Here is a 17,341-nt window from a genome sequence, read left to right on the forward strand (position 1 = left end):
GGATGAAAACCATTTTTATGTTAAATGACTTCCTGAGGCGCTGACAGCTGTTTAAACCACATTTCCTGATCTTCTGGTCGTGTGCGCACATGTGTGTGTGTGTGTGTATGTGAGTGTATGTGTGTGTGCGTCGTCCCGCCCCGGCCTCCGAGGGGGTGCCGTCATGGGGTTAGAAATAGGACTCCCCGCCTGTAAAATTCAGCAAATGTCAAAACCCTAATGGAGACACATCCTTCAAATAACCTTGGGATTGTGAGGAAATATCCATTCAATAATTCACAGTTGTTTCTTTATGTTTCCAAAATGAGTTTGGTTTTTCGGAGGACGGACCGCCTCCATCCACGATATGCCGCTGCATTTGTCAACGACGGGACTCACAATGTTTTTTGTTTTTTTTTGTTTTGTTTTTTAGGGGTTGTGAAATTGAAAAAACTTTTTTTTTTCTCTCCTGCGATTCTCGATGTGTTGAAAGAAAAAAGACAGAAAGACAGAAACGTTCGTCCTATGATTGATTTTAAATGGATTTTAAAACTTTTTTTTTTTTGCTGAGACCTTTTAAAAGTGTAATTACGGGTATTTTTAGTATGGTAGAAAAAAAAAAAACACAATGATTATTGTAATCAGTTGACAAAGTTGAAGATTTACTTTTTAAGAATTTTATTTATTAAGTGCTAGATAAGTGTTTTCTCCTCACTTGTAAGGCTTTCATGGGCTCATTGTTGATTTACAAAACCCAATTTTTCCAGGGATGATTTGCGATTTTTCAGTGACTCACAAGAATGCTTCAATAGCAGAAAATATCGAGCTGGGTCCACTTTCACCCAGCTGGCTGCCAAATATCTGATTTATACAAGGACTGGTTTTTAACATATTAAAACACAAATTCTGTATAAAAATAAGCAAAAAAAAAAAAAAAAAAAATCTCTGTAAAGCAGCAATTCGGTGTAAAAATTAAGTGAAAATTTGCAAAAAAAATAGTAAAGCAATTAGCCAAAAAATGACCTGAAATTTTAAAATAAAAATACAAAAGATATGTATATTTGTGAGTCATAAAATAAGCAGTTTCACTCAGCCAACCTGAGAAATTCATTTCATTTGTTGTAAATGAATCAATTGAAAAATATCAACATGTTGGCTAAATATTTGCATATCAATTAAAGTATTACCCTGAAATTTAAGAAGAGATTATTTACAAATCTGAGAAATTAACCTACATTAACAAATTTAAGAAATTGAATATTTTTTTCACTGAAATTAACTGTCAAATTAAATTCCAGCATCAATTTGAGATCAGGATTTCAAGCAGAAAAAAAAACAAACTGTAAATGTCAGTAACAAAAAAAAAAAACTCAGGTCAGGTCTCGAAAAAACACTTTGAAATAAACCCATTTTAATTTTGAAGAATTCCTTAAAAAAAAAAAAAAACACACACAATAAAAAAGTAAATCACCTTTAACAAAAACTCAGATATGAACAAGATTTATCACCTGCACTAATCGGTAAGAAAAAGAAACCGGACGTGCGAAAGATGAATTAATTAGTCAGTCATTAATTCATTTGGTGGTTTATAAAGAATGTTGAGAGCATGGCGTAGGAGCGGCGTCGGTGTGTGTGTGTGTGTGTGTGTGTTCAAAAGTGAAAATTACAAGGCAAAGCAGTGGGAGAGAGAGAGAGTGAGAGAGAGAGAGAGAGAGAGAGAGAGTGCTTTGACTTTACAACAAGCCCCGATGGCTGGAGCTCACAGGAGGAGGAGGAAGAGGAGGAGGAGGAGGAGAAGAAGAACGAGCCTGGAAGGAAGAGAGATCAGTCAGAGATGTGAACGAGAGAAATGAACAGGAGGAGGAAAGACAGAGAGAGAAGTATCTCCTGAAGCCGGAGCGCCGACGAATGATGAAGATGCTACTGAGAGGGAAGATGCTGATCTGCACGTTGGAGTAAAAAAAAAAAAAAAAAAGAAGGGCAATATGAGAAGAAACGACGCTCCTGCTTTTCTTCTTCTTCTTCTTCTTCTTCTTTTTCTTTTTCATCCATCCGTCCACGGCTGAGCAGGTCCTCGCCGGGGCAGAAACGGCGATGAAGAGGAAAGGGTTAACCGGATTCCCCGCCGCCTCACTTCGAAGATCTCCGTCCGTCCAAACATGACGTAAAGACGCGCAACCCGTTGGGGTTTTGGGGGGCGGCGGGGGGGACGGGGACGTGGAGGATCCTGCCTAGGAGGAGGGGAAAAACAAAAGTTTCTCCCTTGTCTTCTTTCTCCTCTTCTTCCTCTTCTTCACCTGTGGGAGGTAGGTTTTATCTTCCAGATGAGAGAATGGTACATGAAAATGAAGAGATAAGTATGTTGAAGTATTGTGGCAAAAAAAAAAAAAAGAAATGACTTGAACATTTTGGAAAACAAAAATAAAAACAAACTTGTTTTTTACAAAAAATTTTTTAGAAAAATTAGAAAAAACAAAAAATACGAGAATGACCGTGAATCTGCGTGATTTTAGTTTTACATGAATTAAAAAAAGTGTTCAAAAAAATCCAAAATGTTAAAATTAGGATTAATTTGGAAAATTTCAGAGATAAAACAGTGATGATCTAAAAAAAATTTTTGGAAAATTGTTGGATTTTGTGGAAAAATACAACTGCAAAATAAGTAATTAATCATTAATCGAAGTCAGAACTGAAAATGAAGCCAAAGTTGAAAATTCAGGCATAAAAAAAATGAAGAATGAAAAGTAGAACTGATTTGAGTGTCTCTGCAAAGTTACAGTAAAATTAATCCCAGAGGCTAAAAATTTCTTGAAAAATAAAAAAACATTGGAAAAACAAGAAATTGAATTCATTAAAAAAAAGAAAAAAATCATTAAATATTTAAAAAAAAAGAAACAGGTCAAATGTATCAGGAAGAAATACAATATTTTTAAACGTGAAAGCCTGAGGAGACGGACATTTGAGGAATCTTTTTGGGTCAACGGTGTGTGTGTGTGTGTGAGTTGGGGGGGGCTCCTTGTTTAGAAACTCCTTCTAGAGACAGTTTGTCACTTTTTGGGAAAAAGGTCAGCGATAATTGATCATGGGCTTGATTGGTGCTGTTTGACTAATGAAGTAATGCTGCAAATATGTTTAGGTATATTTTTTGGTTTGTTTTTACTGTTTTTTTAGCGATTCAGAAGCTTTTCAGTGATTCATATGTAAAAAGACAAACAAAAAAACAAACAAACTTGGAAGTAACCGGACCTTGAAGCTGATACTTATTTTTTTTTCTCCTTTTTTTGTCACATTTTCTTATTTGAAGTCAAAAAAAGTTTGAGTTTTCTGAGTTGTTTAACAAGACCGCCTTCCTCCCAAAGTCCAAAACAGTCAGCGGGTTCATTGAATTGTCTAAAGTTGCGAATGATTGACAGACGATGCGTTCAGGTTAAACCCCGCCTCCCACCTCAGTGACTGCTTTGATTGGCCGCGGTAGCTTTCTAGCTTAATTTATTTTTACGGCACGACAAAGTCACACTTATCGTAAAGGACTCGCCTGGAGGTGAACTTGTTATCGAAACCCCTCGATATAGAAACATCATCCGATGGTTTTCAGTGAATGGGTGGTGCGCTTAACATCCTTCAACCTGGAGCCTTTGTGTGTGTGTGTGTGTGTGCGTGTGTGTGTGTGTGTGTGTGTGTGACAAGAGGGTCAGCGTGTCGGCGGCGCTTTCGCTGTAAATGAGTCGAGGGATGGAGGGATGTCCCCGTCTCCTCGGGGGGCCGGATGGTTGGATGGATGGATTTTATACCTCTAATTTATTTTCACATGGATGAATCATCGGTGAAACGCACGATTCTGCATCCAAAAGGGGAGATTTCAAAAATAACAGCCTCCCCTGTGTTTTTCACGCGGTGAAATCCGATAAGAACGACAATAAATTGATTTTCAAAATCGTATGCTAATTTATTTAATTGGTTTGTTAATTGATTTATGTTTTGATAAATTTCCTAATCCAAACATAAATCCATTAGATTAATAAGAATGAATTATCTTTATTATAATAATCCATAATGAAATAATTCTTATATGAAATGCTCACTCATTTCAATTCAGTTCATTTAACCATTGTTTTCAGGTACTAATATTCTTATTAATCATATACTACTAATAAATATTGATTATATATGAATTAAGAAAATATGGTAGGACAAACATTGTATATTTATATACAATACAATTATACAAAAGAATGTACAAAATGCTATTAATAAATAATCAATTAAAATCTGATTAATATTATATTATTATACCATATGATGATTTTGTAATAATTTTTCAAATCCCTGTGTATGTCTAAGGATAATACAAATCAATTTTTCTTAGATATTTTATTGTTTTTATTAGAAATAAAGTGTGAAATATTGTATATATCCACAATTGTCCTTTAATCCCTATTGATTTTAAAACTATTAGTTGTCTTGTGATAAACATACTGGATGCTAAGCTAAAGGATACAAGGGAGGTTATCATTTATTTTTAAAGGATTTAATGGATCTGGACTGATCAGGGCCGTCTTTCAAAGGCCTTCGAGTTCACCTGGGCGTTAGTCCAGTGTGTGTGTGTGTGTGTGCGTGTGTGTGTGTGTGTGTGTGTGTGTGTTGCTGGTCAAGGAATCATCCAGGTTTGATACAGAAAGTAATGAAACTCACACTGAAATATAAACGTTCGAAGACTTTTGCATGGAAAAACTACTTATTTCACTTTAAAAGAAAATCAGTCAACTAGTCGACAGATATGAAAGCCATTGCGGATGCTGCTTCCACTCTCACACAGAGGAAATTATTTAACGTCCCCTCAATTTTCGGTTCTCAAAATTTCCAGGAAGCGTTGGTTCCTAAGCGATGCCACATGATCTAAAAAAAGGGGAAAAAAAAAAGAGGAAATAGTCACTTATAGTCCGTGTTTTGGGTCCAAGGGTGCATGAATGCACGTACGTGCAATTCCATGCAATTGCCGCTAGGTGCGCGTGCATCAACGCAGTGTTTTCAAAACACTCAAAATTCAAAATGAAACGAATAGAAAAAATAGGGGAAAACATGATGTCCAGTGTCTTGAGGATCTTTTATTTATTTCTTATTGCTTAGCAACAAGTGGTGGAGTCGTTCGGCGTTTCTGAGAGGAAGCTAAATTGATTAGCGATGGGCGGCGGCCCGTCGTCGCTCACGTCGGGTTACTGGCGGCGAGCGTGCAGCCGGGGCGCCGTCGATGGCGGGCGGGCCGAGATTAGATTACGGCCCGGAAAGTGATTACACCTTCTGTTTCCCAACAAGACCCCCACACTCACCCCCCTTCCAGACGCTTCTCCGAAAGAGCCCATCAAGTGCGAACAATTTACCTCGTCCGGCAATCTGTTTAAGCTGAAAACTGAATTTCCCTCTTTGTGTGTGCGTGTCAGTGTATATCCCGTTGTGTGTAAAGAGCATAGTGGAAAGGAGGGCCGCTTATTTCTCCCTGCACATGAGCTACGGATGTCCGTGCACGTGGGTGCATGCGTGCGTGTGTGAGTGGGGTGTGTGCACGTGCGTGCAAATATGACTCTCATGAAAATGGACAGAGGTGCAGCGACGATGATAAATCAATTAGAGCGCGCCAGAGAATCAGGCTAATGAAAGTGACGGCGTCCAGAAGTGGCTCGGTTCCAGGAGGGATGGGTGTGTGTGTGTGTGTGTGTGTGTGTGTGTGTGTGTGTGTGTGTGTGTGTGTGTGTGTGTGTGTGTGTGTGTGTGTGTGTGTGTGTGTGTGACGTCCAGCATTGAAATCAGCAGTAAGTGTCGTTCAAAATATCACTAAGAGGCTTTTATTTTGAAAAGTGTCGTGCTGATGTTTTCATTGTACAAAATAGGAAAACAAGATCTTGGAGCCCAAACTCTGGCCCTGTTCCCTCCATCCATCCCTCCATCCTTCCATCCCTCCATCCATCCCTCGTTCACGGCCCTCGTCTTCTGAATGGAGGAACGTATACGAGCTTCTTCTCCTTCGCTGCTCATCCTTCTCTTTACGGCACGATTTACAGCCTGTCTTGTGCAAGCAGCCGATGGCATCACACACTTCCTGTCGTCTTCTTCTTCTTCTTCTTCTTCTTCTGGCCCTTCTTCATCTCTTTCTCTCACTCTCTCTTCCTTCCCTCCATCTTTCTCTATTTCTCTCACATCTCTTTCACCCTGTATTTCTTTCCCTTTCTCTTTCTCCTTCTTTTCTTGCAGACGTTCTCTTCTCCGCCCTTTCTTAATGGTGATGTTTATTTCTTGTCGGGCGCTCTTTATCCCCAATAGAATGGCGCGCTCATTAACCACACACACACACACACACACATATATATATATTCAATTCAATGCTCCATCCTTGCCCAGCCACCCCCACGTCCTCTTACGGCCTCTGCTGTCGTTAGCGCCTCCACGTTTGGCTGCCATGACACCCCAGAGAGTCGAACCCCCCCCAAACTGGCTTCCCGGGATAACAATTAATGGCGATGCTGCTATCTTTGTGCCCGGAGGATCATTTACGTTATTGCGCTGAAAGCCGGACCTGCAAGTCGGAGTCACGTTGATCCATCAGTCGGTTCCCGGCTGTCGATAAGCTGGTTTGAGCAACATGGGGTCGCAGAGGTCGGATGCGGAAGTGCGAGTAAGGAGTCGGTCCTTTTAGCCGAACGAAGCCGGTGGAAACTTTTTCATTTTTTCATCTTTTCTATATTTGTTTTAGCCTAAGAGTCAGAAACCCCTTCTTTTGGTTGGTTGGGGAACATTTTTGGAATTGCAGCCATCTAAATAGCTAATAGCTAAGCTATAAGAGATGTTAGCAACATGTTTTTTGTCTTGTTTTTTGCGTCCTGTGACCCCGAGAGGCTTAATGCTATGAAACTGCTACATGGGAAGATATTTCCTCGAATTACTTAACATTTAAAGTCCAGTAAAACTGCCTTTCTAAATTATTTATCATCATTTTGTCAGTAGATAACAATAAGCTAGTGGTACAATAACATCTGTGGGCTTAAGATTGTTTTTATTCTTTAACGTAAAATATGTATGGCGCTCGTGCTAACATTAGCACTGTTGCCTGAGATGTAAACAAGCCCTGCTAAAGCTATGTTTGCTTCATGACATTAGCCATTTGGCATGAAAATTTATAAAAGAAACTCAGAACATGGACCTTCCTGATCAGGTCCTGCATGAATACTGTTGCCCTTGGTTACCACGGAAACGCTCAGCTACATTGTGACACGTGGGACTGTGGTGTTTGAGCATTAGCAGGGAGGACAACGACGCCTCACAGCCTAAGGTCCTGTGGATTATTAAAAGAAGGGGGTGGCAAAACAAAAAAAAACAATTATCTAGCAGGCTTAAAAATAGCTACTAGGTTTGTTTAAAATTCAAATTAGCTGTCAGGCTAATTGAAAAGACAAAATAGCTAACAGGCTAGTACCCTATAGTTCATTCGTTCAATGGACAGATGACTAGTTTTGTCGGTTTAAGTGATGTTCAGCTACGTTAAACCAAAATAAGAGAGAAAAAGAAAAAGTTAGCCGTCTTACGATAATAGATTCACCAGCCAGAAACTTTCTTCCAGAAAGTTCAGGCTTCCACTCTCAATCTGTCGACCTTTTCCTCCATCCTCGCACCCTGACATTAGCCGAGACCCGCCAACGGATAGAACAGTGTCGTTGACCGGAGTTCTCTCCTACATTTGTTTACATTGACGCCTCCGCTACAAGTTTCTTGATTATGCATTTTTTTCTTATCTTTTTTTTTTTTTTTTTTTTTTTTTTTACTTTTACATATTGGTTTAATGATTTTCTTTTTAATGCTCCATCGGGGAACAGCAGACTGACCGTAGCAGAAAGACTGTGAGTTTACTGATGCCGAAAGCTAATTGATTGGGGTGAAGACCCCACCCCCCCCGACACACACACACACACACACACACACACATGCACACACATACACACACGTGATCGATCACCCCGGCGTGTTATTGGGAAAGGAGCAGGATTTGTGTGTGCAGTTACAGGAGAACGGCGGCTAAAGGCATGTTGAAAATGGGTCGACGGTGTTGCAGAGACGAAGGGAAACCGGCTCGGAGGCGGGTTTAGTTGTTTATCAGCTCTCCAGCCCAACGAAGCGTTTGTGGCTGTGCAAAAAAAAAAAAAACCTTTATGGGTTTTGTTTTTATTGGATGCAGGTTGGTTTTCCCATTCATGGGGTCACGAACCCGCAGCACACACGGGGTTTTTAGGGTCCCCGTGACAAAATTAGAGCCTCGTAACTTGACTTTCTGGCAGAAACTCAAGCTGTAAATTTATTATTTGGACGGTCATTTTAATTTCTGTTTTTTTTTTCAGGGTCAGGTTTTATTTTAAGGTCATGTCGATTTATTTATTCATCATTTATTGTTGATTTGCAGTCACTTCCATGAAATTAGTTTTCCAGCCTTTCTCGTCATTCTCATTTCCTAATTGGCTCAACTGTGTGTTTCTGTCGTGCTGAGTTTATAGATAACCAGTATCTGATTCTATGTGTTTCTACCTATTTATTCTTATTTATTTCTTGGCAATTTCCTATTAATTCTCTGTTGTTTTCTAAAATGTCTTTTTGCAATTTTCCTACATATTCTCTTGTAAATCAGTATCAGCGGGTTTAGCATATTAATAAATTACAGAATTAATCAACAAGTGGAAGAACACATGAAATGGAAATTATTCAAGAAAAAAAATATTTCTTTACGATTTTTATTAGGATTTTTTTTATTTTTTATTATTATTAGTATTGTTACTTCCCGAAAATCCAATCGAAACAGCAAAGAAGAGATGGTTGGACGTGCAAAGAGAATGAGTTCTTTATTCATTTATTCATTTATTTACTGCTTATCCTGCTCTCAGAATATTGGAGCCTATCCCATCACCAGACAATCCTTGGGCCACACATAGATGGTATCAAAATTTCACCTTCTCATTTACTTCTCTGGACAATTTAGGATCTCCAATGAACCTGCTGGAGGAAACTGGAGATCCTTGAGGTGACCCAAGCAGACACGGAATATATTCCATTCTCTGTTAATTTATCTTATTATCATTATACATAGAAAAACATGTGTTTCTATTAAGTGTTTTTGAACCTGGACATGAATTCCTAGTAACTACAGTGGAAAGTATGAGCCAGTGCACTGACATCTTTTTTTTCCATCTTATTTACTCATTTGTCCATTTCACTTATTCATTTAGTCATTTAATTATTTATTCATTTATTGGCTTGCATGATGCAGTTTTTTTTTTTTGTTTTTTTTTTTAACCCGAGGCTGTGTAGACGTTTTTTCGTGGGTTGCTCTCTCCATCCCCCCCCCCCCTCTTGGCTCCAGTCCCATGTCACTTACTCGGGATTGGAATTGTCTATTATCTTTATTGTATTCAGAGATTCCAGAGGAGGAAAAGTAAGGGGAGGCCGAACAGCATCCCAGACACGGCACTGTAGCCGTTCATTTCCTGGTTCCATTCTTACCAGGTTCTCTTAGGTTCATTGAAGACAAATTTGTCTGTAGGCGTGGATGCGAGCGTGATCGGTCGGACATTTCGTTATGATTGACATCAAACCCCGCCTCTCGCAGCTAATGACAGCTTGGATCGACACCTGACCTGCAGTGACCCTTTCAGTGTAGATTATAAATGATTATAATACTTATTCCAGAATAGCAACAATGCTATTAATGCATGTAAATGCTAAATGATCCACTTTGCGCATCAGTCAATCAGTTGACCGATCAAAACCTTCATTGAGGCCTGGACTGTCGTGATAGCAAATTAGCGAATCAGTGCAAGTCTTAATTGGCTGTAGGTGTGAATGAGAGGGTGAATGATTGGACGTCCTGTGATTGACAGCTGAGCCGTTCGGCTTAAACCCTGCTTTTGGCTAGATGATAGCTAGGATTGGCTCCAGTTGCCCTGAGACTCCAAAGACAGTGACTAGATGAATGAGTGAATTAATTAGCGTAGTTTGTAGCTTTTCCGAATATTCGGATAAGATTCTCAAAGCGTCCCGAGTGGAAATCCCAACTGGCGGGAAATCAAACACTAATCAGTAAAGAGGCGCTTTTTTTTTTTTTTTTCATTTCTTTTTAAGCAGCTCTTCCTAAGTCGTAATTACATTCCGAGATGCACAGAATGAAAACAAAAAACAAAGGAAATCAAACTGAACAAATCAAAACCTGAAGCGCATTAATATAACCAGAGTTGGCGGTCTGCGCTCCGTTGAAATGGGCCAGCTGGCCGGCAGCCCGAAGGATCTCCATCAGTTTATATCAGTGTCAGCCATCTTGGAAGCCGAATCCCCGACTTGTTCCAGAAATTTCATTTAATCCTGTCCCCTCCCCTCCTCATCACCCCTCTTCCACCAGGCTTTTAATCATAAACTATAAAGAAGCCATGGAAGTTAGAAGGTACCGGTGCCTCCGAACCCGGTAGACAAAGAGCTTTTATCGCTCGACGGCGGACTAATTGTGAAATATCTTGCACTTGATGACGTCAAGAAGATATTTGACCTTCATCATCCAGGAGTTAAAAAAGTGAGGTAAATCTCCTGGTTTTCTTCAAAGCATACAACTCCTGCTCCAGCTTTGAATACAAGCCTGCTCCCTTCGGGTGTTGTCCCGTTTGTAAATAAGTAGCTGGGGACAACAAGGTGAATGATGGCAAAATGGCAAGAGACGGAAAGTGAGCAGGGGCGGCGGTGAGGGTGGGGATGGCGGTGGGTTCTTGATTGGCTGAAGCAGTGCTCAAATAATGGGTTTGGATAATGTGCACTCTGGGCAGACAGCAAATGCATCATATTTAGAGGCGCGGGTAGGGAAGGGTGTTGGGTGTGGGGGTGTTAGGAGTCCACACTCAAAAGGACTCTTGGCACCTGTCCGGCTTCCTGCCAACCCAACACACCACCACCACCACCACCACCCCTTGCCCCCTAATCACGGGCTAGATGGAGTAAATGGGACCTCCAAACCCACTATCAGCCAGCTGCTTCGCTGCTGCAGCTCCCCAAAGAAAATGAACACCTCCTATTCACTGCCAGGGTGTTTGTGCCAAGAGAGAAACGATCAAGGTTTGACAGGGTCGACCAATGCTTTTAATCTTTGTTTTTATCTTTTTAATGAAAATTTCAAAAAACTAGCTTTTTTTAATTTTTACATAGTGGGAATTGAAACTGTATTCACTCGCTGACCAATGGGAACCGAACACGGCATGTAACAAGAAAACAAATAGAGTTCAGAGGAAAATGTAACACTTAATGTGAGTTTACAATCAAATGTTAACATTTTCTAGCAACATGGATTACTCTACCAATAATGAGAAAATGATTGCTAGTTCCATTCCTGGTGTCATTGATTTTCATATTTGAACAATTTTCTGGTATGTTTTTATTTAAAGTCAATTCACGTGACACCCTGAATAGTTCTTCCATATTATTACCAAATTTTCACATTTAATTCATGAACTCATTCATTCTTGTGACACTGCAGTTTTTTTTTACCAAATATTCTTTTTTTTTTCGCAGAATGTATACGTTTTATCCTCGGATTTTTTTTTTCTTTAGCAAAATGACTTCATCCAAGTTATGTAATGGCTTTTTTCCACTTCATATTACCACTTTTCTTCTAACTTCACAATTTTATACTCGCCATTTCCACGTTTGTTTTTCTAGAAAAATCAGAAACAAATAACCCACAACGCTTTTTTCAGTGCTTAGGTCGTCGAACCCGCGGCTAGCAATCAGTTATGAGAGTTGGGTCGGCTATAACTGCCGTGATGTGGTGTCTACTCTCCCCGCGGTGAGATTAATATTCTCGCGCGGGACCGTTTCCCATCCGGGGCCGTCCGTCTGTGGATATCTCCATTCCAGATTCCCCCCCCCCCAAGTCTGCTTTGATCTCCTTAAATTGAATCAGAGAGTTTTAATCTCTTTCATTAGCTCTTTTAACCAGAGCGGAGCGGCTTCTTTGATCCGGGCGGCAGCGCTTTAGGTTTCCGGGTACATCGGAGGTCGGTGGTAGTACCGCGGTTCCCCCCCCCCCCGCCAAAAAAATACACCCACCGAGTACCATGGCGCTTCTTGGGAAAAGTTTTTCCCCAGCATGGCCAAAGTTTGAAATTTGTCTCCCCCGAGGAACCCCTTTTGATTTCTGACTTTGGAAAAACAAATAGGGAGTTTTGTTGAGTGCTGTTTCTTTTAGTACCTTTGAAACTCCGCTTCTTTTCCTTTCGGCTGCTCCCTTCAGGGGTCGCTAGCGTGAACCAACCTCCTCCACCAAACCCCTTTCTCCATACCCTTCTTCTCTTCTAACTTCGTGTCCTCCATAAATCTTCTCTTCGGTCTTCCTCTAGACCTCCTGCTTGGGAGTTCCAACCCCAGCATCCGTCCACACAAATCTTCAACATCCTCCTCTGTACTCGTCCGAACCATCTCAGTCCCTCTGATGGACTCCTTCCTGATCTTGGTCATTCCTAAAGAGAACCTCAACATCTTCATCTCTGCAACCTCCATTTCTGGGTGCCACTGTTTCTAAGCCATCCAGCATCGCTGGTGTCACCACTGTCTTGTACACCTTTCCTTTCATTCTGCCTGATATTCTTTTATCACACCTTAGCCCTGACACTTTTCTATACCCGTTTCCAACCTGCTTGAACCCATTTCCTCAGCTCTTTTCCACACCTTTGAAACAAGGATCAATATTTTTTTTATTTTAGTAATATCGTGTCACCTCTTTGGGCACAGCAATCCATTACAAAGTGACATATTTCCATGTTTCCTTATGGTCCATTTCTTCCTCTGATTTAATTATATTGAAGTATTCGCCCTCATCCTCAACTCGCGCCCTCATTTTCACCTCTCACCCAACGTTTCTCGTCTCCAGTCATCTCAGGGATGGCGGTCGCCTCTTTTTGACGTTTCAGCTAAACCAGGGGTCGGCAACCCGCGGCTCCGGAGTGGCTTGGGAAAATAAATTATAAATATTTAATTGAAGTGTATTTCATTTGTTCTAATTCCTTTTTTTAACTTTTAGTTCTAAGCTGGAAGATTATTGTGATCTTGAAATATTAAATAAAGTTATATTTATTATTTTTTGCCGCTCAAAATAACGTCACACTTGCGGTAAAGTCTCGATTTGCAGATGCTGTGCGCAGGATTTCAGGTGTACAAGTCCCATAAACCAGGTAAAATAAGTATTTATGAAGATGTTTTGCAAATATTTATTTTTTATTGTTTACTGACACAGTGATTTTTTTCCCGATATATTTTTAAAATTCAGGTCAAGGCTCCGCTACACGCTCTGAAAGCCCAACGCTCAAAATGAGCTCATTACGTAAATAAAATTTAATTTTCTCCGTAATACTTTGTGGATTTCAGAAGCAACACACTACACACTTGTTTATACAAAGTGTAAAGGTAATAAAAAGCAATATATACAGTGGTACCTTTATTTTAGACGTCAAAAAGTAATTGCGGCTCCCAGTGTTTTCTTTTCCGAAGAAACCGGGTCCAAATTTGGGTGTTAAGGGTTGCCGACCCCCGAGCTAAACCAACAGACCCCGAGGTTTACCCCGATCCAGGCTTTTCAGGTCCTGATCCTTCCATCCCCCGGTCAATAAAATAAATTGATGTCAATTTAAAAATGCAAGCCCTGATATTAAGGATTCTAACCTTTTCGAAAGTCAGGATTTAGCCAGCAGTCGTCCCAGGGGAACCCGGCGCTCGGTTGGGTTTCGAAGTGTGTGAACCGGTGAATCGCAAGAGTGTGTAAGGCCTCGCCGTTGCGGCCAGGGTTATGAAATCCGGTGTCCGTCGATCTACAGCCAGGGTTTTTTTTTTCCGTCGTGTCCAGTCCCCCCCCCCCCCCCCCCCCCCCCCCCCCCCCCCCCCCCGATGATTTAGCTGTGACATTTGCTTCCACCCCGTTTACCATGAATGATTTGAGACCTCACACCTGACCGCATCGAACCAATCGATACCTCGATCAATGGATGTAATTAAGCTTATTGTGCTGCCGATTCCCACATTTAAGCCGCCGCTAAAAATGCCAGCTTGTGGATGATGGAAGGTTCTGGACAAACATGGGCTTTGTGACCTCCGGTCCCACAGAATGTCATTTAGAGATCCGTCCCAGCCGGCCTTTGTGTCGAAAAGCAGCGACGGAAATTGGAAATCAGGGAACGGGGATTGGAAATCCAATGTTTCACGTACTGCGAAGGCATGAGCTATCTGGGTCTGGGAGTGCTAGCAAATTTTAATCATGCCTGACGAACATCTGGAGAGCAGAACCTTTTTTTTTGTTTTATTTGTTCTAATTCAATCTATTGTCTACTGGTTGTGGCGAACAAGCGAACAAACCACCATCGCCTATTTTTAGGGGGTGTCATTTCTGACGGACTCGTCAAAAGACGAACCAAAATTCCTCAAATGTCCGGGTTCTTTCAGTTCATTGGTTTGACCTGACTGCCACAGTCTTTGTTTTTTTGTTTCTAATATTTACAGATGATTTGTCTTTGTCATCCCGTTTCAGTGATGGACCAATGACCTTGAGTCATTGGGATCGTAGCTTCGGACAGGCGTTATTTTAGACCGATGGTACCCTGAGCTTTTTGATGGTACCTTTTACCGACGACAATTCGGAGAGGTAGATTAAGGAACGGCAGGGAATAATGTTCTCCAGGAATCGTTTCAATGGACAGCATGGATCTGCTGTCACCCCTAAAGGAGGCACAAAGACAAAGGGGCACACGCCTAAAAAGAGAGCGCCGAACCCCAGGGTAGCGCTGGTCATCCGGGGTAAAATACACCGCCTCCTGCAGGGATCCAGTGACCATCACCTCCCGGAGTCCCAACTGTATTATCCGGGCATGGACGAGGAAGAGGTGTGTGAAAAACAGGAGGGCAGGAAGATGCACAGGGGCGTGTATCCAAAAGTTGTAGACTTTTCACCCCCGAAAGTGTCGAATGGCCGGGGTCACGTCGGCGAAGTGGAGCTGAATCGAGAGGGGTGTTTAAGAATACCCTGCACTCTGAAACACAAAAGCTGCAGATCCCCAGCAAACGTGAAAAGGATCTCGTTTGGTGGAATCCCGACCTCTCCTGAGCAGGTACGAGCTGCTCCACGCTACGGCCCGTCCGGCCCGGATGTGAACGGTTCTAAATTTGCCGGAGCGGCGGGGAGGGATTTTGCCTCGCCTCACATGCGGCCAAAGAGACCTTACTCCGCCGGCGACTGTTTGGATTACAACTTTAACCGAGCCCTACCTTGTATGCTTCTGGAGGAGGACGAAGACGGGAAAGAGGAGGAGTCGAGCGCCATCATAGAGCACATCCTGAAAGAGCTGAGGGGGATCAACAAAATCCAGGAGGAAATCTCCGACCTCAGGGATTACCTGACCTCAGTCAGAGGGTCCGTGGAGGAAGTGTCATCCTGCGTTGATGCCGTGCTTCACGAGATCGAGGGCATCCGTTCCAGCGGAAAGGCTGGCTCGGGGGCACATGCAGGTACCTGGATGGGGGTCGCGTGCAAAGATGGACCCTCCGGTTGCAGGAGGCCTGTGAGTGCTTACGGCAGTTTAGGGAGTGCAATGCCAAAGTCGAAATCACATTTTTTCCCGGAGGTCAGCAACGAACGGCACAGCATTCACGGCGATTTGCTGCTGGCGGGAGCCGAAGCTTCGACCGGGTCCCCGATTGCTGAACTAGTCGGTCGGCAGGAACTGGAGGAACAAGAGGAAAACTCGGACCACAGCTCAGACATCCCGGTGAGCACGGTCACAAGAAAGCTTAGCTTCAGCTACCACGAGAGGCTGGATGGCCAGGACTGTCTGAGCACCAGCTCCTTGTCCTCCCATAGTTCCAAATCTGAGTCGGACATAGAGGGGCCATCATCCAGTCATAGGAGAAAGCAAAGAAGGGCTAATAGCGGAAAGGAACATTGGACTAACACTGGATCAGAACCTCCCTGGTGCAAGGAACACCTGTACCACAGGGAGGGAAGCCTGGAGGCCCGTGAAAGTGAGAGCCCTCTATGCTGTGAAGGAGCTGCTGGCTGGGGTCACTACAGAGGAGAAGCTGGATATAGTTCCCGCCCTGCAAGTAGCTCGCAGCATCTTCCAGCTCGCTCGCAGCGACACTACAACTCCCCTGCCAGCACGTCAGGCAGAGAAGACTGGGTATCGTGGAGGCAAAGCCCACAACCCCAGCAAGGGATTGAAGTTCCAGACGGGATCGGTCTTGAAAACCCTGCCGCAGGATATGATTCTTCCCACCTTAAAGCGTCCGGTTACCATTCGGTTGAATTTGAGGAATTCGGCTACGTGCAATCAAACGACCCAAGCTATTCCACTGACTGTCATGCGGAGAGCTATGAGGAAACATATCTGGCCTACAAAGACCCTTCACCCGTCTCATGGGCCGAGGCGCCACTGTGCACATCTGCGGTCTATGTGGACAAACACATCCAGGAGGCCCAGTTCATCGGCCAAAGCTCGGAGGCCCAGTTCAGTCACCTCGGTAGCACCGATTTCCAACCTAAAGGCTTCAATGTCAAGCGTATTAGCCGTGCCGTATTTGACTTCAGCTCCGCCCTACGAGGGGCGCTGCGCAAACTTGACGTCCCGGCAGGCCAGGAAACCGGAGATGAAACGGACTTCAACATATCGGCCCTCTCCGACGTGCCCCCCGCCGAGTCCCCTGTGAGACCTCTCACTTGTGAGCCACAAACACTACAGGAAACCCATCCGGGAGAAGCATTAGACGGCATAGACGATACTCTTGAAAAGTCCCTTGTTTGCACCGCGAAACCACTGCTCCAAGACCCCGTCGAGAGTCTCCCGGTAGAGACTCTTGACACCGGTCAACACACTTCGGAGCAGATCTCGCCTGCGCCAGAAGAAGCATCGGTCCTGAGGTCCATCGACTTCGCGCCGCCTCCAGATGGACCAGAGGACCGGCACGGAGATCAGCTTCCTCGCTGCACCACTACGGATTCCCTGTCGGCCGCCGAGCCGGCCCGACTGGAGCCGCACGAGATCGGGGGTGCAGAGTCGCCGAGCCATTCGGGCGCAGATGTGGACGGCGGCGCGACCCGGGACTTCAGCCACCTGGACGAGCGCAAGCTGAAGTGCCTCAGGAGCTTCCAGCAGATTCTGCGGGAAAAGAGGGAGTCCAGGCGGAACCTGGCTAGCGTGACCATGTCGTCCTTCTCCCAGGACGACTTAGAACCAGGTAGGCGTCACGTGACGCTGAGCCGGGATCTGGAAACCAGTTTCGGGGAATTGCATGTTGAAATTTTTGCCTTTTACAC

General features: G+C 43.2%; 1 protein-coding gene across 1 annotated transcript in view; it reads left to right on the plus strand.

The window, feature by feature from the left end:
• The window catches only part of LOC147221548 (uncharacterized), a 124,150-nt gene that overhangs the window by 54,114 nt on the left and 52,695 nt on the right, over nt 1-17,341 (plus strand). The gene's annotated exons all lie outside the window — the stretch shown is intronic.

This window comes from Fistularia commersonii, chromosome 22 (genome assembly GCF_037954325.1).
Source record: "Fistularia commersonii isolate RoL2024-O1a breed Wild chromosome 22, RoL_Fcom_v1.0, whole genome shotgun sequence".
Classification (NCBI taxonomy): Eukaryota; Metazoa; Chordata; class Actinopteri; order Syngnathiformes; family Fistulariidae; genus Fistularia; species Fistularia commersonii.